We start from the raw sequence: 27,605 nt of genomic DNA, 5'->3' as shown, positions 1-27,605 counted from the left end.
TGGATGTTTAAAGGATTGTTGTGCTTTACTGGTATGCTTCAGACATTTCACTCTGATGTGTCTCAGTGTGAATTTCTTGTACTTTGCCTTGAATGCAGTGGACTTTTTGGTTGGCATACTCAGGCAAACTCTCGGCAGCTCAGGAAAGTTTCCTCTAGGTATGCTCTTAATCATTGTTTCTGATCAATATTGCTTCTGACCTAAGTCCTGCTTTCCCCCCAAGGACCTTCAGTGATTCTCAGTTTGGATCTCTGACTCCTATCTTATGTAGATCATTTTCTCTTTTTATTTTGATCTCTTTAGGCTTTTCTCTATAATCTAAAAAAGATTCAGGTTTATCCTCTATTTCATAGATGAGGCTTTTCCAGGTCATTTCTGCTCTGGTTCTGCCCCCATTGTGGATGTTAATTCTGCTGTTATACTTTTTAAATTTCCCAAAATATTTTCCCATTTTATCCATTTCCATTTCTGTTGTTCTTTTGTCTTTTCATGTTGGACTCTTTCTTTATTACTTCTGTTCTTTCAAAAACGGCATCGCCTTTAAGCTTTTAGAGAATGCCAAAACTTCTTTATCATTTTCTTCTGGTTCTTCCAACAAATCATTTCCAGAATGTTGTTCTCCCTTTGTACTTCCAGGCTAATGTTCTCTTTTCCCTTGTTCTGTACTGTAATGAACATTTGTCATTGTTTTTGTATCTCAGCATCTGAATCTCCTTCTTCTCCCTTCCTATGCTTGGAGAATCTCCCATTTTATGAAGCAAAGCTTGTCTTCCATATAGAAACTGAAAATCCCAGAAACTCGATTTCTCAGTCTCCCTTACAATTAGAGCACACAGAGTCAACTCTGCCAGTTGGACGTATCTGCATTGACTAATACGAGGGGTTCAAAGAAGCAGGGCAGAACTGGCTAATTTCGGTTTCCAGAGGCAGCATGGTGGCAGTTCCAAAGAAAGCACCAAGTGTTGGGGATGTCAGTGGTACAAGCGACTAAGTTCCTCAACTTCCATTTAATAAGTGTATTTTCTGTTTATATTGTCAGAGTCCAATTCATTTCTTACAACTAATATCCCTGCATGATACAATACATATCTTTTAAATAGACCCCGTCCTGGTCTTATTTTTTGCTTACCATTCCTCAAATGAGTGGGCATCTTCTATTCTTACATGGTATTGATTCTGCTCTGTCCATCTGGGTCCTGGTCAAACCCATTACCAGGGAAAAGCTGGATGTCATACTCCTTTTTGGCCCAATTCCTGATGTCTTTAGGCTTTCATTCTGTGCAGATCTGTTGGTTGGGGCTGGGATTTGTAACTCTGAAAAAGCAAAAATAGAGGTCTAATGGGGAAAGGGACCCAGTACTCTGTTGGGTACATGCTTTGCCCAGAGGCTTAGTTTTCTCATCTATTAAATCAGAGGATGGGATTCAGTGATCTCTAAGGGCTCCATACTTACGTATGCATGCAGGCGAGGAAGGTTTAAGAGGGACCAGAGGCAGGAAGCAAGCTCACACACTCCCAGTCCCATTGCTTAGAACAACCATCCTGAGCACTTCTACGGGCAGCCCATCACTTGCTCAGAAATTCTCCATGAACTTTGGAGAAAGTCAATGACCAGGATAGATTTTCTGCTGCCATGCCACACCCTGATACTTTCCCCTGTTCTTTTCTCTGAATTATGTTCTCTCCGCCCTTTGGTCCAAATTTTGCTAGCTCCATTACCTCCTACCCCATAATCCATCTTTTCTTATACTCCTCACATTCTATGCTCAAGCCATAATGAACTATTTTCAATTCCTTGATCCTACAGTTTTCAGTCTTTCCTTGTACTTTAAGCTTTGCCTGGAGCATTCCTCCTTGCCCTACATTTCTATGCCTAATACCCTTCCTCTCTCGGGTCCCATCTTATCTATTGTTTCCTTCAACAGATCTTCTCTGCCCTCCTCTCCCTAAGACCTGTGTGTTCCTTCTATGGGCTGACTCATCCTTAACACAAATCACTCTGTACAGTGATTGTGTGTGTGTGTGTGTGTGTGTGTGTGTGTGTGTGTTCATAACCTTGACTAGCCTCTAGCAAACCCCTTGGCTATGTCTTATTTCCTGTTGTTTCCATAAAATTTAGTCAGGTGTCTGCCTTGTAATAGGTATTTGAAAATATTTGTAAAAAAATATAGTAATAATTAGAAGTAATTCCTCCCCAACCCTAAACATGCATAGCACTTTAAAATACAATGACTTTCTTCTTTGTGTGAAGTATTTATAGCATATTAGACTCTGTTCTTTTAGAGTAAAATAGATGACTGGTTCATGTTAATGTTATGTTCAGGAACTTTCATATTAACAGGTACTCAGGAAATATTTGCTTAGAGAAGTCTTGTGTTATAGGGTAAGCATAAAAACAAAAATCAATTTTCTAAAGGGGACCACTCTAAGAGTGAAAAACGGTGCTATTAATAATTACTCTGAGACCATAGTCAGAAGCTGGGATTGCCCAGAGCAAGTGGGACATACAATCACACTATTTAGCTAGCAATACCCCTTTGCCAGATCATTAAGAGTAGTTTTGTAGGCTTTGATTTAAGATAGAAGGTGCTGGGTCATGGAGAGCTTCTGGCATTATAACTACTCTCTAGGACAAACTGATATGAAAGATTACCATCTCCTAGTCAAACAGCAAGTAGTGAGTTAGTGACAAGGACAGATAAAGTGCCCAGGATTCTTGATTCCCTTTATTCTTTACTGGAGTGAATGCTACTTGCCTTTTGATTAAGTGGGGCACATGGAATGGGAGACATTGCAATTTAGATAATTTTTTATAATTAGTCATTATAAAAAAGAAGGCAACAAAATCAAATCTGTTTCTTCTTCCTACCTCTTCCACAGTAATGAAGCATAATCCTTTACTTGTAATCAGAGGTGGGACTAAAATGTCAAAGCCATATGCTTTAAAGAATTTAATGGAGATTCATCCATCACCCTAAAGCAGTAAGCACTTTTTTTTTTTCCTTAAAGAAAAGCACTTAGAACATTTAGATATAAGTTCAGTGATCCTATATTTAAGAGCTTGATGCTGGAAAGTCTTCTCATCCATGCTCTACTTGGGGGAAATCAAGGCTCAATATATACCGTGTTTGGGTCAGTTTGTGGTTTAGTAGATCCACCATGAGAAAACACTGATGGATGACTTTGACGGTAGTGTTGAAAAGGTTGAGTGGAGATGGGAAAAGCAGTGCTGGGGATTATGAACTCCAGTGGCAATAGTTTCATAGTGTTTGCAGTTTGCTTTTATAGTCATTATTTTATCAGATCCATGTCATAAAGCTACAGAAGAAGATGGACAGTAGGTCCCCATCCAGCAGATGAATGAATGAATGAATGAATGAATGAATGAATGACAAAGGCCCTGGGGCAAGAAACAACGTTCTTAGGGTGATATCTTCATTAACAGAGTTGGAACTAGAACCCAAGTCTCTTGATGGCTAGCCTGACGTCCTCTGCTGTGTTCAGTTATGTGGTTGGGTGTTTCATCTGTGCACTGGCATAGGGGACCTACTGGACATTTGTGAATGCTACCAAAAGCCTTCACGCTGCTTGCGTTTCTGTTCAGAATATCCTGCAGGGTTCTGGTTCTTTGCCTGGCTGTCTATTAGGCCACGTGCTGTAGGAAAACAGAAAGCTAATAATGAAGTCGCCTGATGAAATGCAGCTAGATCTTTAGCCAGAGCCTTCCAGGGGCCTGCAGGTATTTGAGCCTCCAGGCACACCAAGGTTTGTCTGTTTGGTAGAATTGTCCCAATTTTGTGCATTCAAAATGCACTTGAAATTTTCTGATGACCATACAGTGCACCATGCAGTGCCTGTCTAATGTTAGTGATTGAAATAAAAGTATATAGCGGACATTTTTGCTTGAAATTATCCTTGAAAATAGTTAGGAAGGCTTCATGTTGGAGCCCAACCCAGCCTATTTTTCCTCCAGCTTTGGGACTAATGCTGTTTCTCTGTTGAGCACCAGAAGAAGCATCTGACTTTTAACTGGGGGCCATGCTGAATAAATAATGGGTTTCCGTGAACAACAGAATTAGCAAGGTGAGAGACCACATTACAGAGAATGGGAGATCCGATGCGGGGCAGGTTTGCCTTTCACATTCCCTGCTCACAAAAGCTCTGGTGGAGGGCAGTACTGGTGGCATTTGACCTCTTATCTCTCTCCTCTCTCTGCTCTCCTGTTGAATATGTGAAGGTTAAATTCATAAATGATGGGACAGCAAATAACGGGAACCTAACTTCAAAGAAGGTGACAATGGTAGAGAACATTTTAGGGAAGAATTAACCAGACTTGATAACGAATTGGGGAGAGGAGTTGGAAAGAGAGAGAAGTCAAGAATGACCCTGGATTGTGACTGGGGAGGTTGGTGTATCAGGGATGGAAACAGGGAGGTGTGAAGAGAAAACTGGGGCATGTGCAATGAAGACATTGTCTTGAAGTCTTGAAGCCATTCTGAGCTTGAAGGCTCTTGAATAAAGGCTGAGTAACTTACACAGCATATGAATTTAATCCACAACTCAAAAGCAAGACATGAAAATTTGAAGATTGTTTATAATCGAGAGCTTCCAAGTAAAATTAAATTTATTGTGCAAAGGAGGAGAAATCTAGTGTCATTCAATTTGAAGCCCACCCCACCCTTCCTCTGGGAAAGCACTTGCGAAGAATGTCTTAAGCTAATTGGGTGAGTGAAGGGCCAAAGGTTAGAAATATGGGTAAAAATCTGACTGGATATTTCAAAATCATAACCCAACACAAACCATCTGGCATGGATTCCCGAGAAGATTCAATTGTTGAAAGAAGGAATGCAACTTTCCAAGTATGTATTATTGTTTTTTGTCTTCAAAAAAAAAAAAAAACCCAAAACAACAACAACAACACTTCAGCGGTGTAGCTGTAGGTAAGCATCTGCCTTTGGCTCAGGTCATGATCTCAAGGTCCTGGGATCGAGTCCCACATCAGGCTCCCTGCTCAGTGGGGAGTCTGCTTCTCCCTCTGCCCCTCCCCCCATTGTGCTCGTGGGCGCAGGCTCTCTCTCTCTCTCTCTCAAATAAACAAATAAAATCTTTTTTAAAAAGCACTTTATTGGGGCACCTGGGTGGCTCAGTCAGTTGAGCATCTGACTCTTGATCTTGGCTCAGGTGTCTATCTCAGGGTTGTGAGTTCAAGTCCTGCACTGGACCCCAGTGTGGAGCCTACTTTAAAAAAAAAGCACTTTATTGTCCTTGTGTTATTATAGACACATAGGACCATTTAAAATAATATATGTTTATTGTAAGAAAATTTAGGTAAGTCAAAAGAAGAAATCATACCATTTAAAGATAACCACTTTAAGGGGTGCCTGGGTGACTCAGCCATTAAGTGTCTGCCTTCAGCTCAGGTCATGATCCCAGGGTCCTGGGATCAAACCCTGCATTGAGCTCCCATTTGGCAGGAAGCTTGCTTCTCCCTCTCACACTCCCCTTGCTTATGTTCCATCTCTTGCTGTCTCTCTCTGTCAAAGAAATAAATAAAATCTTTAAAAAAAAAAGATAACCACTTTCAAAACCTTGGTTCATAATCTTTCAGATCCTTTTTCATACATCTGTACTTTCTTTTCCACTTTAAAATGTCACGTACCCAAGAGAAATGAAAATATATGTCCACACAAAGAGTCATACATGAAATGTTGATAGCAACGTCATTCATAATGTTCCCAAAGTGGATAAAAACCAAACATTCAGCAACTGGTGAATGGATAAACAGAATATGATTTATCCATACAGTGGAATATTATTTGGCCATAAAAAAGAACAAAGTATTAATACATGCTACAGCATAGATGGATCTTGAAAACACTGTTAGATGAAAGGAGCCATATACAAAAGTCAACACATTGCATGATTCCATTTACGTGAAATGTCAAGAATATGCAAAGCTATAGAGACAGAAAGTAGATTAGGGGTTGCCAGGGGCTGCAGATTGGAATGGGAATGATTGTAATGTGTACAAGTTTTCTTTTTGAGATGACAGCACTGTTCTAATGTTAGAATGCAGTAATGGTTATATAATTCCATAAACATGTGAATGTTTAAAATGAGTGAATTTTATGGTATATAAATTATACCTTAACTAAACTGTCAAAGTACATACTGTGGACCTCTTTTCATTCACTTAAAACTATACTTGAAAATATAAATCTAATCAAATCCCTATTGTTGGTCAGAGATGCTCTCTCCTACCGTGATTTCTGCTGCGATTTTTCAGAAGTGTGTGAGGGTGTGTATTGCAGCTATATATGAGGCAAAGCACATCCTACGGCATATTCTTGGATGCCCAGATCATAAAGAACTAGTAGACCTTCGTCAGCAGTCATATAATCCCACACAGTGTTCTAGGGGCCAGTGAGGCCATTAAGACCAAGACCGCAGAGACTGAACCTTTGGAAAGCGTCCTTTACCTCCTTGCTGCTGTTGTGAAGACAAAAATGTGTGCTCCATATTGGTATTCTCCCAACAAGCCCTGGGGTCTATCTCCAGGTTCACTGTCACCTGTTCCATTGGGAGGCTGTCAGCTGAAGTGTCAGGTCCAGACTGTCCAGTGGTCCACTGGGAAGTCTCAGCCCAGCAACCTCACGGACCCTTTCCCTTGGAATTGGTATGACCTATTGTCTTTGTGTTAGCATGTAGGATAGGTGTTGTGTCCATTTTTCTCAACACTGAATTCTGAGGCCTAATACAGTTAGTAGGTGTAGAGCAGACACTTGTTAGAATAAAAGGGTGTTGTAAACCATCTCTCTTTGTGTTTTGGAGTCTCTAAAACTTTTCATTGATAATGGACTCAAGAGGCACTAAAGCTCCATCCATCTGCATTTCTGCCACCACAGACTGGCCCCCAGTCAGACCGAACTGCCTGACCCCTGAGCTCACTGGCTTCCAGGCATGGTCCCAACTCTTGTATGTTCGGGGCTTACCTGAAGCCAAAGCCAGCAGATTTGTGTAAGGGGCTGAGTTTTGGAATAGGCCAAATACGTTCAGATAATGTGCTCCTGTGATCTGCCAAAATGCAAGCACTGATTACTCTATAGCTACTGGCTGAAAGCCAGGTTTGAAAACTGGGTAAAATCATGCAGAAATCCAGGGGCAGATACAAGTCACTATGTGTCCATATTTGCTTGATTCCTCTAAGCCAGGAGACATTGTGACATCATTTTCCCTCAAGAAAAGGCCTAGTATTCAAAATAGGGAGAAATATCCATTTAGGAAGTCTGATGATGTATTCCTTTTTTTTTTTTTTTGCATTGAGATCATTCCCCCTTCCCCCATTGTACAATGAGGTGTGAAGAACAGAGTAAAAAAGCCTTTTGTAAATGGCTTCATTATCTTTAATGCTTTACAAAAAGCCTACCACTGCTGTTTACCACGTCAAGTTTTCATCTCTTTACAAAAGGCTGATGCTTATCTGACCTGGCCAGAGGTCCAGTTTGCATAGGCAACAGTCTTAGGAAGAGAACTAAGTCCAATTACAAAGCAGGTACATCAAATATTAAAACCATCACTTGTGCTTAGCTTTTCATGGAAAAAGGTAAACTTGGGTGTTCTTTTAAGAATTTATGTGATATGAAGTGGCAAAATAACCAATGCTTTAATTTTGTGTCTATTGCTATAGAACTCTATCCTTACTTAACTTATGAAGTTTATACATGCTAAATATGGGAAGGCCTAAATCCGTGCACACCAGGGCACATTGTAATACATGAGAAATCACCCTTTCCTTCCTCCTCATCCTTCCCAGCCCCTGCCCAGAGTCATGGTCTAAGATAATGTGACTGATCTTCCAGAGGGAAGCCATCAATCGTGTTGCTTTTCTAGCCAAGATAAAGGATTCATTCGTTCGTTCACTGGATAGCATTTGGTCCTAAGTCCTAAATTCTGCCTTGGTTGCTGGGGAGGAAGCCTACTGCAAAGCATTTTATGTTTGAAAGAAGAGATCAAACATACCTAAAACAATTTACAATGCAATGGACAATCAAGTATGTACATTTTCTAGAAGATAGAGCGGTTATTTTCATATCAATGGAGAAGGTCTGGAGGCAAGGAGCCACAGGGAGAAGATTGCTTGAAAGGGAGCTGGCAGGATAGGTAAAATCTGCATTTGTGGAAATGGGTCCAGGAAAGTATTTTAGGAGGAGAAAACTAAATGAGAAAAAGCTGGAAGCAAAAAGCGCTGGAAGCTCTGCGTGCAAGTGTGTGTGCACGTGTGTGTCCGTGTGTGTCCGTGTGTGTCCATGGTGGTGACAGTGGAGGGCTGGAGGTGCAGTCTGTGGAACAGCCCATTAGGACTTGATCACCCAACCAGGAAGGGACAGTGAAGAGTTCAGACTTAATGCAGTTGATATCATGAAACTTTATCAGTTTCAGAGGATAATGTGGCATGCTCCCCTTTGAGAAGATGGATTTGGGCAATAGGTTGAGAGTAGCGTTGAATTGAAGAGCTGGGAGAGTGTACAAGAATATCACATCCAAGAACCTGTTGTACGGATAAAGAACTCGAGACCAGAGAGAAAGTGACTTGCCATGAGATTACACAGCAACTGCAGGGCAGGGAAAGGAGTACTAATCTTCCTCTCCCCTGCGCTCCCTGCCAATCCTGGTTCTACTTTCAAATGCTCAGGCTTCTATTACTCTTCCTCTCCCTTGCTCTGGTCTGCTGACCGTCAGGCCTCATCTCTTGAGGGAGATGTCTGATTTTATTTAAACACATAGGTCCTGTACCTCCTCCATAATCCTCTGCCTTTGACCAGGAAGAAGAAGGAGGTGACGGGGAGGGGGAAAACCAGTTGGCTGTGTACAATGATCAAGGCAGGCACTGTATTAAGGACTCAGAGACAAATTAGCTTCAGTCCAGTAGCAGAGAAAGACAAGGTGACCAATGACATCATCCAGAGCCACATGGACTGAGGGTAAGCAGAGTGATAGGAACCTTTTTTGGGGGCAATGCATCCATTGGAGGTGGTGGTAGGGGCAGAAAGGGGGTGACATTTTTGGGGAGTCCAAAGAGGTTAGGTAAGCGTTGCCAGGTGGATGGAGAAGGAAGGGCACTCCCGTGAGAAAGAAGAACCCATGAAAAGGCAGATGATTGTGGACAGGTAAGAAGTGTTTGGAAAACCACATGACCTCCATTGGCCGCAGGGTGGTGGCATGGGCAGGACGGGCAGAGATGGGGCAGAAAGGTTGTGCTAACCACACCAAGGCATTTGGCTTGATGCGTTTAAGCTGGGTAGAGGCAACATCAGGTTGGTGTTTAGCTTCCATCTTCCCTGCCCCTCTCGTCCGTAGTATTTCTCCTGTAGCCTCTTCATAGCTATTCCTCCTGTTCAGCTGTGGGAGATGATGAGCTCTGTACACTGGAGCGTTCCGACAGACCAGATGGCCACTCGGCAACGGGTGAGCTACTGCGGGGCTGCCTGGGCTCAGGTGGGAGTCTCAGCTTCCCCACGTACTAGCTCTGTGTTAAGAGCAAGCTACTTAACCTCCCTGGGCTTTACTTTCCTCGTGAGCAAAAGGGCAAAATAGAGAAAAATAATACTGCCGATCTTAGAAAGGTTTTGAGGTTAAATAAAATGCATATGAAAAATCTTCAGAACACTGCCTAACTTCTCCTGAGCATGGAGACTGGACTGCCAGGAGCTACACAGAGGCTTTTGGGTAAGGGGCTATAGCGGATGGAAGGGAATGGTGGGACCACAGCCCGCCTTCCTGGAAGTTTTGTATGCCATCACTGAAACAGTGAGAATGCTTTTGTAGGCCTCCAGATCTCCAGTTTGCAATCCTCAGATCAGATGACCTCTGCCCCCCTCCCCCCCAAATCCTGTGCTTCCTTTAGTCTCTGAATGGGTAATCCTGTATTTTCTGGCATTGAGTCTGCAAATTTACACAATGTTTCCGTCTTTCTTAAGTCCCTGAACACAGCAGGTTTTAATGGGCACATTGAGAAAAGTAAGAATACAAAAGAAACCAGATCAGCAAATGAGAATGAGGCTTTTGACTTGGGTTTGCACTGATGACTACACCCCATGCCCTTGACCAAGCATCCAATTTATGACTTTGCTTCTTATACTCCTGGCGAGTGCCTCATGAGTTGAAATGATCTTTCTTGATTAACTTTAATGCTTGTGCTAACACTATGCCCACCTGGGCAATTCCTCGATATTTTAGAAGAGACATATTTCCCCAATACACCCATACAACAGTTTCCACATAATTAGTAGCATTTCTGGATCCAACACAGCACTCTTATAATGTGTATGATGGAGGAAATGAATGACTCTAATTATACCTTATTAAATCTTATTAATCCTCATTAGAGCCCTATTATTCTTTATAAATGGGTTACTAGGGAAAAGAAAAAAGAAATGCTGGTCAAGTCCCGTTATACTGAATGGGGATTGGGTGAACCCATTCTTACTTCGAGTGATACCCGGGGTTTTTGGTTAAACAACAGCATTCAGAATACGGGTTTGCTGAAATGTTTAAGATAGACTAAGTGAATTGTGTTGTAATAGGATCTGATCTCTTGAAAGCCCCAGGACAAAATCTCTTTTAAGTGCTCGTATTTCCTATTTCAAACTATATTAGTTGCAAAGAAAAAAATATTTCATGATTGCATGGCATGGGTACTCTTTACCGTATCTCTGCTATTTTCAATTTTTGCAGGTGTAGAATGGGAAATTGAGAGGAAGAGAGATTAAGTATTCTAAACCCAGGAATGTCTGAATTAAAAGAATTTGCACAAAGAAGGTGCTCAAGAAATGGCAAGTGTAATAACTTGTGCTTCTACATTCACTTCTTTAATTCTTGGTCGAAAAAAATGCCTCCAAATCCAAGAAAAGACAAGTTCCCGATGTTTCAAGAATAGGTACTCTCAACATCAATGAATGGGAATTAGGGCCTGCTGGGAGTCAGGGCCTCCTTATTGGGTGGACCCCCCCCCCATTAGTCATGTGACCTGGATGGGGGGAAGTGAGTTCATGTGCTCAGTTGTTTATTTAGTATTGGGCAAATCACTTGACCTGTTTTTTTTATCCTCAGGTGTTAAAGAGGGACCACAGTTGGTCCCACCCAACACAAAGACCTAATAAACCTGTGAAAAAGCACTTTGATGATGTGCTGAGGTGAGGGCTGCTTATTTTAGGTACCAGGAGGCCAGAAATACACAGAAACGAAGTCTTCAGCCTTGGAGCGTCTTCCAGGCACTAGCTGCCGAACATTACAACCTCTTGACAAAATAAATGGTGATTTTCGTGGTTGCTCATATTTACAAAGGTCAGAGGGAAAAAAATCCGACTCAAACCTTCCAAGAACAGGCTTGCCTCTATTCAAACCAGTTCACCCAGTTCACAGTCTTTTTTTTTTTTTTCTTTTTTTTTGAAGCTGTAAGGTCACAGCAAGCTTTCTGGGCTTCGGGACAGGGCTGGGAAGTAAATGCTAAACTGCAGGGGTTCCTCTGACTACAGCACAGAGGAAACTGCCCTGAAGCAACTGACTGTCGCTGCTTCTCAGGGCTGTCAATCAGAACCTTCCAGGAACTGACTCGGGGACCAAGAGAAGTTGGCAAGCTCTTCAAAGGGTGGGCCGCGTTGTCCAGGGACATGTAGCCCCTGTCACTGCTCAGTGGGACAAAGGGAGTCAGGGCCCTGCCTGGCGGCGGCAACATCCCTGCAAGCCTAAGCATCCGGGTCCTGCTCTTGGATCTGTGTTGTGTATGACCCTGGGCAAGTCACTTCTCCTCCCAGGGCTTCCGTGTTCTCCTGTGTCAAGTGGGCGGGTTGGGAAGTTGGTCTTTGCCAGCTCTGCCATCCAGTAGGTTCTGAGTGTTGCTGGGAATCCAAGGCGAGGCTCGGGAGCAAGATCTCAGAAGGGAATTCCATGGCAGGATCTCTTGGGCTGAGGCTCGGAGCCCTAAATTGGCGCTTCCACAGTAGACACGGTCCCCCATTCCTTCAGCAGCCCCTCCACTCAGCCGCTTCCTCCTTCTACGTCTGCTTCCTCTTCCTCCAGTGCAGGCAAAGCCTCCACACCTCCCTCTTTCCCTTCCTCCTTTGCAAGCTCCCTGCATCCCCGCGTCTCCTCCTCTTCCTCCCAGGAAGTAACATGCCCTCCCCGCGCCCACCTTCTGGACTAGCCGCAGCCCCAGCGGGCGCCCCCTCCCCCGCCAGGCGAGCGCGGCGCGGCGGCCCCGCGGGCACACGCTTTCCCATACCTTACATGGACAAATGCGTGCAGGCAAAGTCAGGAATTCAGGCCCCTGACGTCAGCCTCCAGCTCTCAGGGCACCGCACGGGAGCCCGAGGGGAGGGGGTGGGGACGGTGGGGAGGAAGGAGGGGGAAAGGCACCAACCAGCAGCCGCTCCAGCCCTGCCGAAGTTTCACTTTTTGTCTCTGGGTCCGCTCCCGGGCCCCGCGCGAGCTTTCCCGGGATAAGTAGCGTTAGCGAGCAGGGGAGAGCCGGGCGCTGCAAGGTAAGGGCTGGCTGCACGGCCCGGGGAGCGGGGCGCGGGGCGCGGTGCGGGGCGCGGGGCCGGGCCTGTCCGGGGCCGGGGACAATGGGAGGGGGAGTGCCCGGGCACCTCCTCCTTCGCCTCTGCCTCCGCCTCCAGCCGCCGCCGCCGCCGCCGCCGCCGCTGCCCCGGCTGCCTCCTCCCCGAGGTATTGTTGCAAATCCTCCTTCCTTCCCCCCACCCTCTGCTCGCGGGCGCCTCGGGAACCCCCGGCCCTCCCCGGGCGCGAGCGCCTCCGGGGAGGCCAGGAGCGCGGGGCGCAGGGCGCGGAGCGCGCGCCCAGCCCGGGCCCCAGGGCCCGTGGTGCGGAAGTGCCGGCCGCAGCTCAATCACGGGGTGCACGCATGGGGGAGGGGGACCCCGAGTTTTCGGGAAGCGCTGACCTGGGGCTGGGCGGGGTTGGCGCCCTTCCCTGAACGCCCCCTGCCCGGGCTTTTCAGGGCGTCCAGGGGGCGGGGCCACACCCAGCCGCTTGGAGCTTTCGCGGAATCTCAGTTGTCACAGTGGAAAGGGCCTAGGAACCCGGTAATTGAAGTCCCCCCATTTTACAGTCGGTTCAGTTGAGGCCCAGAGAGAAGGAGGGCCTCCCCGGAGTCACTCTCTAGAGGCCGAGCCATAAGTGACATAGATGGTTCCCAGCTCCTGGTTCTTTTTCTGCAAGCATTTCTCTAGCACCCACTGTGTGCCACGCGCTGTGCTGGTGTACGGGGTGTCAGAGAGGCCTCAGTCCCTGACCTCAGGGAGCGCGCAGTCAACCGAGGTGGCCAAGCTGACCCGAGATAAAGTGCGGAGTGTGGGAGCGGGGGGAAGGCATGGATAAAGTTTTCAGACGCTTAAGGAAAGGAGTTTGATTTCCCCCTTTGGAGGGGCCGCGCTTGATCAAGGCTTTGAAGGATAGGGGGTTTCCTGAAGCCAGCCAGCGACGGGAAGACCATTTGCGCGGGGGTGGGGGTAGGGAATGCAGACCACAGAAAACTAAAGAAAATGTGGGGAGTGGAGATGTAACTGTAAATGTGACTGTATTAGGGTCATAGTGTTGGATGGAGGGGGTGCATGAGATGAGATAAATGGTGGAATTGTGCCTGAGTACTACTGGACAGAGCGACGCCTTTGGGACTTGGGAGTGCTCCGGGAACTGAAAGGGCTCTCTGGCTTCCTTTCCCCTCCCAGGGATCCACTGCCTTCCCGTCCTCAACACAAAATGCAAAAATGTGGGGTCATCCCTGAGCTACTTTCTTCGTACCAGACTCACTTAACTTTGTTTCCAATACCCTTTTCTAAATTGTTTGCCTCCTAATGAAACTCATTCTCACTAAGGTGTTAGTGATTTAATGGCTTACCTTTCCCAGCACGTGTGCATTTTAGGGAAGTCTCTAAGTGAAAGGGGGGAAAGCAGCTAACTGCCCCCACCCCCAATTCCTTACCCTCCCTCACTCTTACAGGTAGGAAAACAAACATAAAGCCCAGAGGAGGTGGGTGCTAGTTCTGAAGCCTACAGTGAGTAATGGTGGATGGTGGGGGGGGCCCAGAACTTGAAATAGGGTTCTCTCCACTCCACAACCAGCCTGCCAGCCCCATGGGTCAGTTAAGAGGAAGAGTGTGTACCTTGCATTAAATCTTTGCAAGGCAGTCCCCCCTCCACAACACCCAGGCTTTTATAGTTCAGAATGTAGACTCTAGATGGGAGATGATGAGTAGTTGGGGTTAGCTGTCTGAATGGTTGAGGGTACAGGCCTGGGCCCTTTGGGTCAGGCATACGCCCAGGCTCCTGCTCCTTGTAAGTAGTGGGTGGGCCTAGAGTTGGCTTTGGGGATGGCTGGAAGGAGGAGAAGCTGAGTTTCTGTGCTGGTTACTATGGCTGGGACTGAGTAGGACTCTTTTTGTGGTGACATGTTCTGGTGGAGAAGTCACTGTTCTGGGAAGGTAGACAGTGCCAAGCAGTGGTTGGTGGAGAGGAGGCTTCATTATGAAGGGAGTCTGGATATGACTTGAAGTCCTCTTTGGAGGGTTTTAATCAGGCTGGGACATGATTGAGAGGGGGAGGAACTGGCATTGGAGGCCTCCTGCTGCCCAATTCCAGCGAGAGAGGCAATAATTTGGCCTGAGAGTATTCTCAGTGGGTGTTCATTCATTTACTTGGCATATATTACCAAGTACCTATTATGGGCCATTGGCAAATATGAAAAATTTGTAGCAGGTTTCTATATTTTACTGAGACAAATAAATTTTATTTCATCAATTCTAAAACACACTTCACATTTTAATATGACTGAAATTGGGTTCTCTTATAATCACAGATGTGTCATAGCTGAGCAGTTTTTCATTCTAAGTTGATAATGGTACATCTTAACAGTTGATGGTTAGATTTGATAAAATTTGTTCATTATACCCTTTATGAATGTGCAAGGCTCTGCACTTGATTAAACAGTTTCCCATCAGATATTCCATTTGGATATCAAACAATCCCCCTAGAATTGGGCCTGGTGACATTGTCATCAGCATGTGAACCTTTGCCCAAGGTCACATGGCTAATTAGAGATGTGCTCAAAATTACAGCCCAGAACTTTGATCTTGGTGTTAATATGTGGCTTTACTTCACTGTGAACCTGGCACCGGTTAATTGGGAACAGGGACGCGCCTGGTTGGATTTGATTCCAGAACTATGGCTTAAGATGCTGGGATAATGATGGGTTTTTGGTCAAGACAGAGATGCCTGGTGACCTGGTAAAAGCAGGGGATGGCACACACAGCTAATTTTTACACAGAAAGGAGAAGAGCAGTGCGTGAGGTGCACAAGTTCTTTCAACTGGCTGGCCCTGGGAGGGCAAAGATGAGGGAACACAGCCCCTGTCCTCCTTGAGGAGCACAAGTGTGTGTGTGCTGTTATAAGGGCATGTTTTGGCTGCTCTGCACTGAGGAGGGTTGACTTCAGGGGAACAACCACAGAGGGAGTGGTGTCTGAAGACAATCTTTAGGGCTGAGTAGGACCTGCCCATGTGGAAGAAGGACAGGTAAGATACGGATGTGGATGCGTTAGGTTAGGCATATGCAGTCATAAGGAGGGTTTATGCATGAGGCTGTGTTTGGAATGAGCAGTGTGAAGGGGGCTGTGGGAAACGGAGATTTAAATTTAAATTTAATTTGCTAAGTAGATTTAAATTTATCTTGTAGGCTAAAGGGTCATTACATGTTTCTCTAGAGATTGACTTGAGAAGGCGCTGGGGCAGGGGTTCTGGAAGCATCGCTGGGATTAGGTATTTGGATGGTAATGCAGGAAGCACAGTAACACATTTATTAACTGAGTGAACCTGAGACTTTGACCCTGGTCAGTAATTAGGAGTCGCGCAGTGTGTGCATTGGTGGGTGGGTGTGTGAGTGTTGGTGGGGACTTTCTCAGGAATATGGCGTTGGAAGGCTGCGCCTTGCTGGAAGAAACCCAGGTGAGGAGGGAGGAGGTAAAGCTGTGTTGCAGGTGGGAAGCTGCTATCCGGGTGGAAATCTGTGGGCGGGAGGTGTGTATGAGGTAGAGGTGAGGCAAGGGAGAAGGGAACGGAAGTGTGTTATGGGAGTCTGGTCCACACTTCCTGGATGCGCGGGGCGATTGGCTGGTGTATTCCTTTGCAGGTCACAGAAGTGAGACAGCACACTGACGTACTGATGAGGACTTCACCTCTCCTGTCTGTGAATAGGGTGGGTGGGTGGCAGGAGGCTTAATGGGATTCATGCCTGGCAGCAGGTAAACCACAGAATTGAAGCTGGAAAACGTTTATCTTTTTATCATTCTTTCTTAATAACTGTAATAATAATATAATAATTTTGACAATATTCTGAGTGCTTCCCAGGTGCTTATGTAATTCTCATACTGATTGATTAAAAGGAGGCTTTATGATTTTCGGTCTTATTTTGCAGATGAGAAAATGAGTTTTTGGTTAAGTAGCGTCACATAACCATTAGTGACGTGGCTAAGTTTCCAGCCTTTTCCTGATCCGTAGCTTCATCACCGCTCTCTGTGTCCACAGGACGGAAAGTGCAAATCAGTGGTGTTTTTCAGTGGTCTTCCTTGGAATTTAATTCAGTTCACATGCACTGGGCCCGGTGGGATCACAGTCGAAGGTTTAAGTGTGTGAACAGGCTTCTCACTTCCGCATGCGGCTGCCCAGCCCCTTCTCTCTCAAGATACTACCATTCTTTCTACCCACTGGGTGTCTTTTCTCCCCAAACCTAGCCACACAGAACAGAGCCTCTCCAGCAAACCATCTGAACCTACCCCCACATCATTCCCTCCCCGGCCCTCTGTAGTGATAAGGCTTTGATGTATCCCTATAGAGAGGCAGTTGGGGCAATCAAATCACTCAAGTAGCAAAGTGAGGGAGGGTCTTGATCCCTGTCCTTGCCCTTGACCTGTGACCCCTTCCACAATGCTGGATGTCCTCTGGACTTGAGCTGCATAGCTCCTGTTGGATCCTGCCTGCCCTTCCTCAGGTCACACTGACTCCTTCCTGCAAGATGGCTTTCTGGCTCAGGACCCTGAGGGATCTGCACAAGTTCTGCCTGTGGCCTGCCTGCCTCAGGTGGATTGTTTGCATTTCACCAACTCAGAGATAAAGGCATTTTCAGGTGAGGAGACAGACGCTAGGAATGGCACTCAACAAAGTAAACAGGACCTTGCCTATCTCATCTTGGAATCCCTCTAGTCTCTGGTGCTCTGAAGATGTTCAGGACAATTTGTTCAGTGAATGAACAGCATTTACTGACACAGTATAGACACCAGTCACCACTTGACTTTATATGTTTGCTAGTCTCTGCCCCTCTTCCACTTTAACATAAGCTTCCTGAGGATTGCAAAAATGCCTGCTTTGTTACTGGCCATGTCCCCAGGCCCAGAAGAGTGCCTGTCACCTGGTAGGTGCTTTGGAAGCATTGGTTTGATGAAGAAAGGGATTGATATGATTCACTGCAACCCCACGATAGTAGTGATAGGGGAGAGGGACCTTGGCTCATCGAAGCTTGGGCCCGTGGAGTCCCAGCACTGGGTGGAGGACCAGCTAGACCGTAGCCTGCCCAGGTGGCATTGGCATTGGGCAGTCTCGCTATCAGGGTGACGACCAGGGCCCGGCAGTGCAGAGGGGCGTTTCTTCTGTTTTCTCGATCTGTGGCTTTTCCTGTGCTGTTCTCTCTGCCTGGTGTTCCAGGCTGGCCAGAGTCTCTGCCTGTTGTACACCTATGACCCTTTAAATTCAAGGCCGAAACCCACCTTGTGCTGTGAAGCCGTTTGCAGACCCCTTGCCCCCTTGTCCCCCACATACATGTGTGTTCACATACATGTCAGCCTCTTGTGTTCAGTGCAGCTCGGGGGTACTACTAGATTAACGTGTGCCGGACAGAAATGCTGGATACTGGCTGACAAAGACAACCGAGGCTCGGTCTCTACAGCTCTTCGTTCCAGTATAGGAGAGAGACTAAAATAGAGCATAGTAAGGCCCTACTAAAGCGGTACACACAGGACTGATGGGAGCACTAAGCAAGGAGTGACCCACCACCGGGAAGAACAGGAGAATGCTCATTGAGAAGAAGACATTGGTTGGGTTTTGAAGAGTGAGTAGGAGTTCATATGGTAGGCGGGGATCAGGGATGGAAGAGTTTTCCAGATAGAGTGGCCTTGATATCTATGTATTGTCCTGAGGCCTTAAAGTGTTTGGTGAATAGAAGTGTGTGTGTGGAGCTCATGGTGAAAGATGGGACTGGCTTGGGAGGGTTAGGGGGGAAGGGGCTGGCAGGAGTAAGGATGATGGTGATTGTGGGGGACAGGAGGGCTTTTGTTACTGTTTGAGCAAAGGAGGGTTGTGGTGGATCTGGGTTGCAGAGAGCAGAGTGCTGGCAGGGCAAGCGCAGAGGCCGGGAGCCCCATTGGAGGCTGCTGCTCAGTTCCAGGGTGGGTGATGGTGGGCCTCTACCAGCCTGACAGAGAAGAGAGGGAAAAACAGTTCCAGGAGCTGTTTGCTGTTAGAATCGTATCAGGCAGCTTAGTTCCTACTCTCGTCCTTATAAATGTTTGCCGGCTTACAGCCTTGGCTGGACAAGACTTTTATGTGACCAAAGTGTACAGGGCAGTGGGTGAAGCTTCGAGCTGGCAGCCAGTTCCTGCCTTAGGAAGGTGGGCTGGGCCTTGGCTCGAGCCACCGGATCCCTCTTTGCATAGGTGAGGAAACCGAGGCCCTGGGAAAGGGGCACACTTCTCTGTCACATCCTTGTCCGCTGAGCTGGAGTTGGGCCAAACCCCGTCCTCCCAGGCCAGATCTCTTTCAAAGAGGTTTTTTTTTTTTTTTTTTTAAATTTTATTTTATTTTATTTCAAAGGTGTTTTTGATTCTGTTTCTGCTGAGCCTGACCTGACACATTCCTTCCCTGCCCTACCTCCAACCCCGCCAGGGCTTTGCTTTGGAGAATTTGGGAGGGAATGTAACTTGCTCTCTTACTGGGCTTGAACCTTGTACTTTGCACTTTGAAACAAAGTGATCAAGGTGGTTCAGTTTGAGTGTGTGCGTGGTGGGAGATTGGTTTCTTTTACTGCCATTTATGCCCTTCACGTTTTTTTTGTTTTTGTTTTTTTGTTTTTTTGCAAGAACCAAGGTTCTGACTGCATGATAACTTCCAGGTTCCTTGTGTGTGACAGCCCCCAGCCCCACCCCTATCCGTCCCCTTTCCATTTTACTTATTTTTGCTTGTGTAAAGGTTTTGAGGCTGCCAGTTTTAGGTCCATTACAGGGTAGATCCTTTTGTTTTTTCCTTCCTGTTAAACCTACCCGTCACAACCCAGCTCACAGAACCCATCAGTACTGCATTGCCTTCATAGCACTTTTTATGTGGTGGATGCATTTTACAATCTTTTTTTTTTTTTTTTTTTTACCAAGCTCCCAATTGCAATCCAAGAGATGGGTTAACAGGATTAGTCATATCTGCAGAGTGTGGGCAAGAGCTCAGGGGTGAAGAACCCTCCCATGGGGTGTTCTGCTTTAACTGTCAGAATGAGACTCAGACTCCCATCTCCAAAGCTCTGGTCCTGCTCCTTAACTTTTGCAGGTAAGCATGAGAAATTGACATTGACAGATTCTTAGCAGGCCCCATACACAGGCAAGAAACAGTATTATTTCACTGTGTACTAATTCGTATTTGCTGTGTCTGTGATTTTGGAAGGCAACTGAGAATCAGGCTGGAGACCCCAAACCCTGAGAGTCTGGCCTTCACCATGCTGTCATTTTGGCGGTACCATCACCAAACGTTTTTGGTGTATGAAAAGCAAAATCTCTGTTTGAGCCACCCACTAGCGCTGTGGTCTTAAGCAACTTCTGGAACATCCCTGAACTTCAGTTACCTTCAAATAGAGATCTTCTATCATAGTGCATTTGTGAGAACCAGAGGAATTTCCCTAACAGTGCTTCATAAACTGTATCGCAGCGGGCAATGTGGCAGTTTCTGGGGCGGAGCAGGGGTTTGGCACATGGTGATGATCCCTTGCCCTGCCGGTGGAGATGGTGGGGTGTAGACCCAGACAGCTGCTCCGAGTTTGAATCTTAGCTGTACCGCTTACTGAAGAGTGCTCCCTGGGTAGCCGCAGGCGTGATTTGCTGTACTGACTTCCTCATTTTCAGACTTCTTATCGGTGATGGCATCACTGTGGAGAACAGCATGCCCTGTGAAGAGGGCCGAGTGCTGCCGACAGCCACAGAGCTTCCAGGCTGTGCAATGGCCCTTCTTGTCTTGCAGCCGTCCCACTCTCTCAGGGGATTTGTTCCTGTGGTGTCTGTGCTCCTCAGCCCTCCAGGGTTGGCTTCTGTTGCAGTAATTGCTTGTGTCACGGCCTCCCTTCAAAGCCCCCTGTGGTTAAAATGGAAAGCTGGTGTAGAGGGGTGGTGCTCGTCCTCCCTCCGAAGCTTGTGTGGGAACCTTTCATGGCGCAGGTCAGCGAGAGGACCAGGACGGGGTGGGGTGATTTCACTGACCTTCAAGAAGTGTGTTTTGGCTTTGGTCCACCCCCAGTATGGGCACTTTCCTGCCATAGCCATTGTTAGCATTCCTTCGTCACTCAGGCCATTAAGCAGCAGATCAGCTGCCACGTCCAAGCGCTTGGGGAGGTAGAGGGCCCGACCCCCTTAGCCCCTTAGAAGATGGCTGTGGGAGTATGTAGTATGAGTTTTTTTTGGCATCTTTGGAAGACCACTTGGTGGATAGTAAGGGATTCCTGTCCTTAATGTGAGCCTCAGTGTTCTTGTCTGTAAAGGTGGCTGTAGCCACCATATTTGGCTAGCAGGTAGAGAGACCCCACTCTCTGGTCCGCCCAGCACAGCCCTGGTTTACGTCCGTGTCCCTGTGTAGGACTGATTTAGTGATACCCTTTCACTCCCAAAGGTGTTCTGATTTGGAGGATAGATGGTATGGTCGCCCCACTTGTAGGGGAGTTTTGAGGGAGGTCATGCAAGAAGTGAGCATAAGGCTAGGCCTTTCATGAGGACTCAACAAACACCCACTGTTTTTGTTAGAGGAGATGCTACGCGCTCAAGAAACGTTGGTTCAGTGAACTACTTTTGTGAGGTAAAGTTTGAGGATGTCAGAAGAGGTTGTCAAGATTGTAGGCATGTAGGGTTGGTCAGGGTTGATGAAAACATGTTCATGCCTGTGCAGTAGGGGATAGATGGGGTGTGCGAGTGCACTGGAACGGGCATGGGAGTTCGTTGGAAGGGCTGGGTCTTAGGTTAGACATTGAAGGACAGGAGGGCTCAGTCCAGGATGCAGTGGGGCAGCTAAAATTATTCTGGCTGCTAAATCTAAAGAAATAAAATTGGTTCTCTGTCTGTGTGTCTACTCGAGCTGGGTTTTTGGATCATTTATTTTCCATTCATTGGCCCATCTTGATAATGATCTCAGGGATCACTGTGGAAGCCCAGTGCGGTACTGAATTCTGTACCAAGAAGTTACCAGAATAACCTGCCCTTATTCTTCCTAATGATTCCATTGAAGATGGTTCTTGTTCAGTTCCCAGGAAGAAAAACAAAACTTCGTTGGCACCTGGAGCTCTTGTCTTGTTTGGTATGAAAATGAATCCTTTGCATGAAGTGCAGCAGGGAGTTGCCACCAACAGGGTGGGGTGTGGGTGCCCTGACTTGTGGGAAAGGCACACGGAAGGGACCTGGAGGGTCAGCAGCACCTTTTCTTAGAGTGAGGTGAAAGGTAGGTCAGCTTTCCAGACGTCTGGTCATTTCTGTCCTGGAAACCTCTCTTCTTGGCCACAGCCTCGCAGCTTCACTTGGGGAATCCTAGGGTTCCAGTAATGACGGTGGGGCAGGACCCTAAAGATACATTTGTCCGTTGATCTGATGTACCCGTACTCCTTCATTCCACACCACGTGGCAGGTGTACCTGTGAATGAATGAGTGAAATTCTGGTCTGGGTTTTGGGGATGGAAAATACATGCAAGAAGTATCTGGTGGCTCTGATTGGATGGTGACTAACACTAGGGACCTGGGGGAAACTTCACAGATGAAGAGACTGTCACTTAATTGGGCTTTGAAGGATGAGTGGGAATTTGGTGGGCAAGAGAGCAGAGGGGTAGTTAAGTAAGGGCAGTCACGTGGCAGAGACACAGAGGTGAGAAAGTGCACAGTGCCTTGGAAAATTGGAGTCACTGGAGATGGACTGCATAGTATGGAGGCCAGGGCCATGAGGGTGAAAAGGAGGGTGAAAAGGTGGGGCTGAGATTGAGAAAGGTCTTGATTGCTAAGGAGTTGAGGTTGCACTATGAAAGGAGAATCAAGTCAGGGCCTCTGTGTTTTAGGAAGATCGTTGGTTATGGTGTGCTGGGTGGGGCAGTGGGGACTGGGGATGGCAACATGTACTGTAATAGCCCAGGCAAAAGCCAAAGGGAAGCTGAGTTAGGGTCAAGGCCATGGACGTGGTGGATGTTTTACAGGTTAAATAGAGGTCATCCAATCTTCTCGTTTAAACAAGAGGAAACCTGGACCCTGAGTGGGTGAAACGTGCTAAGTCCACAGCCCTGGTTCCAGCATAACCTCCAGGTGATCCCATCCTCGCTCAGTGTCTGTGAAAGGGTGACAGAGTGCATGGCTGTTGAGGTAGCTATTTGTCAAGGGGAAGATCTCTATCCCTTTTTATCTTTTAAGAATTCCATGAAATCTCTTAATTCTGAATGGAATTGTTTCTTTCTAGAGTTATTGAATCTCTAATCATTGGAGATGTTCAGGCAGTGGCTGATTGGAATGTTAGCAAAAACTCAGGTATTGATTGAGGATTTGATATAGAATGTTTTTGAGGTCTGCCAACCCTGACCTCTTTTTTCTTGTCCCTCCTTCCCTTCCCATCCTCCTCCCTGTCTCCCTCCCTTCCTTTCTTCCTTCCTGGGAATAGATGCTTGTAACCATCTTACCTGGTGGGGCGGGGTCTGTTCATTTGGCTTCTCAGGATCATCTTAGCTGAATTGGATCAACGGCAGAGAAAGTTGAAAATGGATAACGAGGCCCTAAGAATGGTGGGCTATATAGTTCATGCAGAATATTGAGAGAATGGGGGCGCCTGGGTGGCGCAGTCATTAAACGTCTGCCTTCGGCTCAGGGCGTGATCCCAGCGTTCTGGGATCGAGCCCCACATCAGGCTTCTCCACTAGGAGCCTGCTTCTTCCTCTCCCACTCCCCCTGCTTGTGTTCCTTCTCTCGCTGGCTGTCTCTCTCTCTGTTTCAAATAAATAAATAAAATATTTAAAAAAAAAAGAATATTGAGAGAATGACCATTTTGGTACCAGGAGGTTGAGAGTCACCAAAGAGATCTTTTGGGCTGAGACTGGCCAGCACAGTCCTGATCAAAATGGAATATGGTTATGACTTTCTACCAGTCGCCATTTTTATAGTGCTTTACAGTTAACCATGAGTTTTCCTATGAATTACAGGGAAATCCTCACAACAGTGCTGTGAGGAGTTATTTCCTGTCCAAATTTTACTGATCAGGAACATGAGGAGAGAAAGATTAAATGACTTTCCAGGGGCCCAGGCTAGTTGGATGTTGAACCAGGACTTCAGCTTGAGTTTTCTGTTAGAACAGTTTCAGATTCCTCCTGTTCCCAGCCTGTGCAGAGATCCCTGAGACCAGCTCTAGCTTCTGTTTATATTCATATCCATTGTGGATCCTGATATGTGGCAGGAATTTAATAAGTGTTTGTTGAATGAACATATGAACGAATGAATTATATAAACAAAGTAATAAATGAGAACTTGAGTTTTAAGAATATGTTTAGTAATGAAAAAACCAAATTGAACTCATGTAGACATTAATCAGTCTGTTATCAAAAGACAAAAGGAACTCATTTAGAATACATTTACTCAACTTAAAAAAAGAACAAAACCAAAATACCTCCTACCAAAACTCTTTCACCTGAAAACCTGTCTCTTACCTCTTAGGAGACCATAACCCTAACCTTAACCCCCACAAAGTGCATGTCCCCTTTTTTGTATGTGTATGATATTTCTCCTTAATATTATTATTAAAAAGTCTTACTTTTTTTTTTTTGGCCTGGGCTTAAATTTATCTTTTACATAATGAAAGATTTGTTGAAATTAATACATCCTGCTTTAAACATTACCTATGTGGACAGTAGGATAGTTTTCAGTTTTAAAAACATTAAATGCAATTCAATATGCAGTGTAAACAGCGGTGGACAAATAGCTCTCACTTCCTTCTAAATTATTTCCTAAAGACAACTATTTCTTTGTCACCTCCACTTATCCCTGACAGTGGTTACCATTTTGTCCCTTGCATTATGTGTCTTGGTGAGTATATTTCTTATCTCCTCCAGGACGCAGTAGAAAATGCATGGATGGTTGGAGAGACAGGTTTGGGTTCCCATCCTGGCTCTGCCACTTGTTAGTTGTTATAACCTTGTATTGGTTCCTTAGCCTCCTCTGTGAAAGGGGTTAATAGTGCCATCCACGTAACGTGGTTGTGGAAGGAATTCTGTGGTCAGGGTAGTAAAGCAGCAATGCCTGCCATGTGGTGTCTGCTACAAAGTGTCATCTCTGTCCACTTTCTCTCTGCCAACCCACCCGATGATAAGACAACCAAGATCTTTTCCCTGTAGTGCATGACCCCATAGCAGGTAGACCTTTAACAAATGTTTATCGGCTGGCAAAACAAGTTTTAGGTTCTTTCGAAGGAGAATTATTGGCACCAAATGCTAAATATCTCTAATACTTTTCATCCCAGTTGCCATGCAGCCTCTGGCGGAGTCTTTAGCAGTGTGGGACTCTCCTTGTTTCTCTGTATCTTCGCCAGGATGTAATTTTGTAACTTGCATTTGTCTTTGCTAAGTTAATATGCAAGAAATGGTATTTCGTTATTGTTTTAATTTGCATTCCTTTGATTACTGAAAAACGTTCCGACGTAGTACTTTAGAGTATGTTGTCCCTTGTGTGAATTGTCAAATAGTAGTATTTAAGTGGGCTGGAGAAGCTTGGCGTGCAGGGGCTGAAAGTGTTCAGTGTTTTGTCTTGCCTACTCTTTATTCATTCATTTGGTCAGCGTTTATTGAGCACCTACTCCACGCTAGGCACTATTCCAGGGACACATACTATAAAGAAAAGCATAGTGAATAAAGTCCATGATCTGCACTCCAGCATCCTCAATTCACATGTGTGGTAGCTGAGGCCTCTGGAAGAGTGAGGTTAATTACCTAGCAACATACAGCGTGCTCAGTAGTGAAGCCAACCATTTATTTTTACTGTGATTTCATATATTTTATATTAGTAGCCTTTTAAGCCATGGAAACATTCTGGAAATTTCAGAATTGTGACACCTACACAACATCCCCAAACTGTGTCTACGTTGAGAAAGCAGAGACCTGATTTTTGGTTTAGAAAATAGGGTCACTTCAATCTTATATATGTAAACTCCTTCCTAGACTTCTCTGCCTCTTACATTTACATTCATTCTTAAATGAATAAGCTTATTATTAAAGGCACCTGGGTGGCACAGTCGGTTAAGCATCCAACTCTTGATTTCAGCTCAGGTCATGCTCTCTGGATCCTGAGATCGAGCCTTATGTCAGACTCCATGCTCAGCATGGAGTCCCTTTGGGATTCTTCCTCCGTCTGCCACCCCCGGCTCTCTTACTCATTCTCTCTCTCAAATAAATAAACAAATCTTTAAAGTAGGACTAGAAAACAAAATAACCCCAATCTAGGCAGTTTGGAACAAGCGTGAACATTTTTGGATGTGATTTTGGTAAATGGAAATAACAGATGACATATTTCTCTATCAAATAAAATAGTCAATTTAGATTTAATAAGGCAGTTATCTTCAGGTAATAAAAATTCAACTAACTTGCCATAACTATCTTGTTTAAAGTCAATTAAGAGCCTCATATTCCTTACTTGCTGGGTAAAATTTAATAGAACTTCAGTTAAGCATTTATTGCTTATTTAATTCAAAATTAAGTTAATCACCACAGTTGGTAACAACCACTGTTAATGTTAATTAACATTCAGCAAACTATCTTATTAAGTCTAAATTAGATACAGACAGGTCTTGTTTATCCCCATCAGTCTGCAAACACCATTTCCCCACCTCCCAACCCAAAGGGCCTTGGGTTTTCCCATGGCTTTCCTCTTCTGACTTGCCAGCTTCATTTTCATCTGGCTGACACCAACTTGGGCAAAAGAGGAGGGAAAGAAGTAGGAGTCCATCGTGTTATGAGGACTTCTGGCTTAGGGCAGAGCTGAGGAACTTCTGTTCCGTTCATTCTGTTCTACTCCATTCTTCAGGAATTACTGAGCACCTTCTTCGTACAAGACATTCTTGCAGACACTTAGAGAAATCTAGAGGAAGTGATGTTGATACATTTGGCTTTATTTTTTCATCTTAAAGATGAGATGATTGGGTTTAGTGCATTCATTTGGCACATATTTATGGACCTACACTTTGGAAAGCTCTTTGCTGTGTGTCAAGGATACCATAATGATTTGGTCCTTGCTTTGCAAGAAGACGCACAGTCTGGTAGGAGAGGTGCAGTAGAGTAAATGTTGGACAAGATGCCGAGGTCCCTTAGAATAATGTGGTTCTGTGAGGTACTGTTTCCCAAAGTCTTAGGACTGTTCTATGAGAAAAAGGTCCTGTAGCCAAGTAAGTTTGGTAAAGTCCAAGTGAAAAAAAACTGAATGGGTATCTTTACCATGGGACTCTCTGAGCCTTTAGTAACGTAATGCACACCGTGACGCTTGTTTCTTGAAGTGATTTGATCAGACAGTCCCTCTATCACCCTCCTCCTCCTCCTTTTTTTTTTTTTTCCCCACCCCCTAGGACATTTCTCAGGCTTAGTGTTCCAGTGTGCTTCGGGCAAAGCTGCTGTGAGCCGTGGAGCCTGTCTATAGCAGGTGAGCCTCGGAGGGGTACTCAGGCATGCACCCTAATCACTGACACAGGGTTGGAAGTTCTATGGCGTAGGAAAGGCATGTGGACACAGTGGTTGGTTTCAGACGTAGAGACGTGTGGCTAGGGCTGAGGGTGTGAAATCAGAGCAGAAGGGCTGGGCTTGTGAAGGAGGGACAGTTGTGTAAGTAGAGGGGGCTGGGGGATTATCAAGAGTTACAAGGAACAGGACAACTGTGAAATTTGGACATGACTGGTTTGGTTGCGGTGCCCTTCATCCATGGACGCAGCTTAGACCAATATTCATTATGGCCTAAACCTGGAGAGGTAAGAGGCGACGGAGGTTTGGGTGCAGAACTCTGCTTCAGGCCTTGTTCCAACTGAGTGCCCATCTGCAGAAGCCATCACTTACCAAGGCGTTCTGACACCTTGTCTGGGGCAGAGCCTCTGTCTGTGAAGCCCAGTCTCTTCCAGGAGCTCGTTAGGGCTCCTTCGTGGAGAGCTTCATTCCAGCAGGTCTCACGTCCATGTCCCCTATCACACGCTCTTTCTTTTCCTTCCCTTCCCTTCCAGCTTCCCTTCCTGTCTTGATTTTTCCTTCTTA

The 27,605-nt window shown here is 45.7% G+C and overlaps 1 protein-coding gene across 4 annotated transcripts in view; it reads left to right on the top strand.

Moving 5' to 3' along the window:
• Positions 1-12,417: 12,417 nt before the first annotated feature.
• LPP (LIM domain containing preferred translocation partner in lipoma) overlaps positions 12,418-27,605 on the top strand; it is a 655,090-nt gene continuing 639,902 nt past the window's right edge. For all 4 annotated transcript variants that reach the window (XM_034661250.1, XM_034661257.1, XM_034661240.1 and 1 more), the window contains exon 1: positions 12,418-12,539. The gene's annotated coding sequence lies outside the window, so the exon portion shown is untranslated. The remainder of the gene's footprint in view (positions 12,540-27,605) is intronic.

The sequence above is a fragment of the Ailuropoda melanoleuca genome, chromosome 1, assembly GCF_002007445.2.
Source record: "Ailuropoda melanoleuca isolate Jingjing chromosome 1, ASM200744v2, whole genome shotgun sequence".
Taxonomy (NCBI): Eukaryota; Metazoa; Chordata; class Mammalia; order Carnivora; family Ursidae; genus Ailuropoda; species Ailuropoda melanoleuca.
Note: the sequence above shows the minus strand (reverse complement) of the source record. Positions and strands in the feature narration are given on the sequence as shown.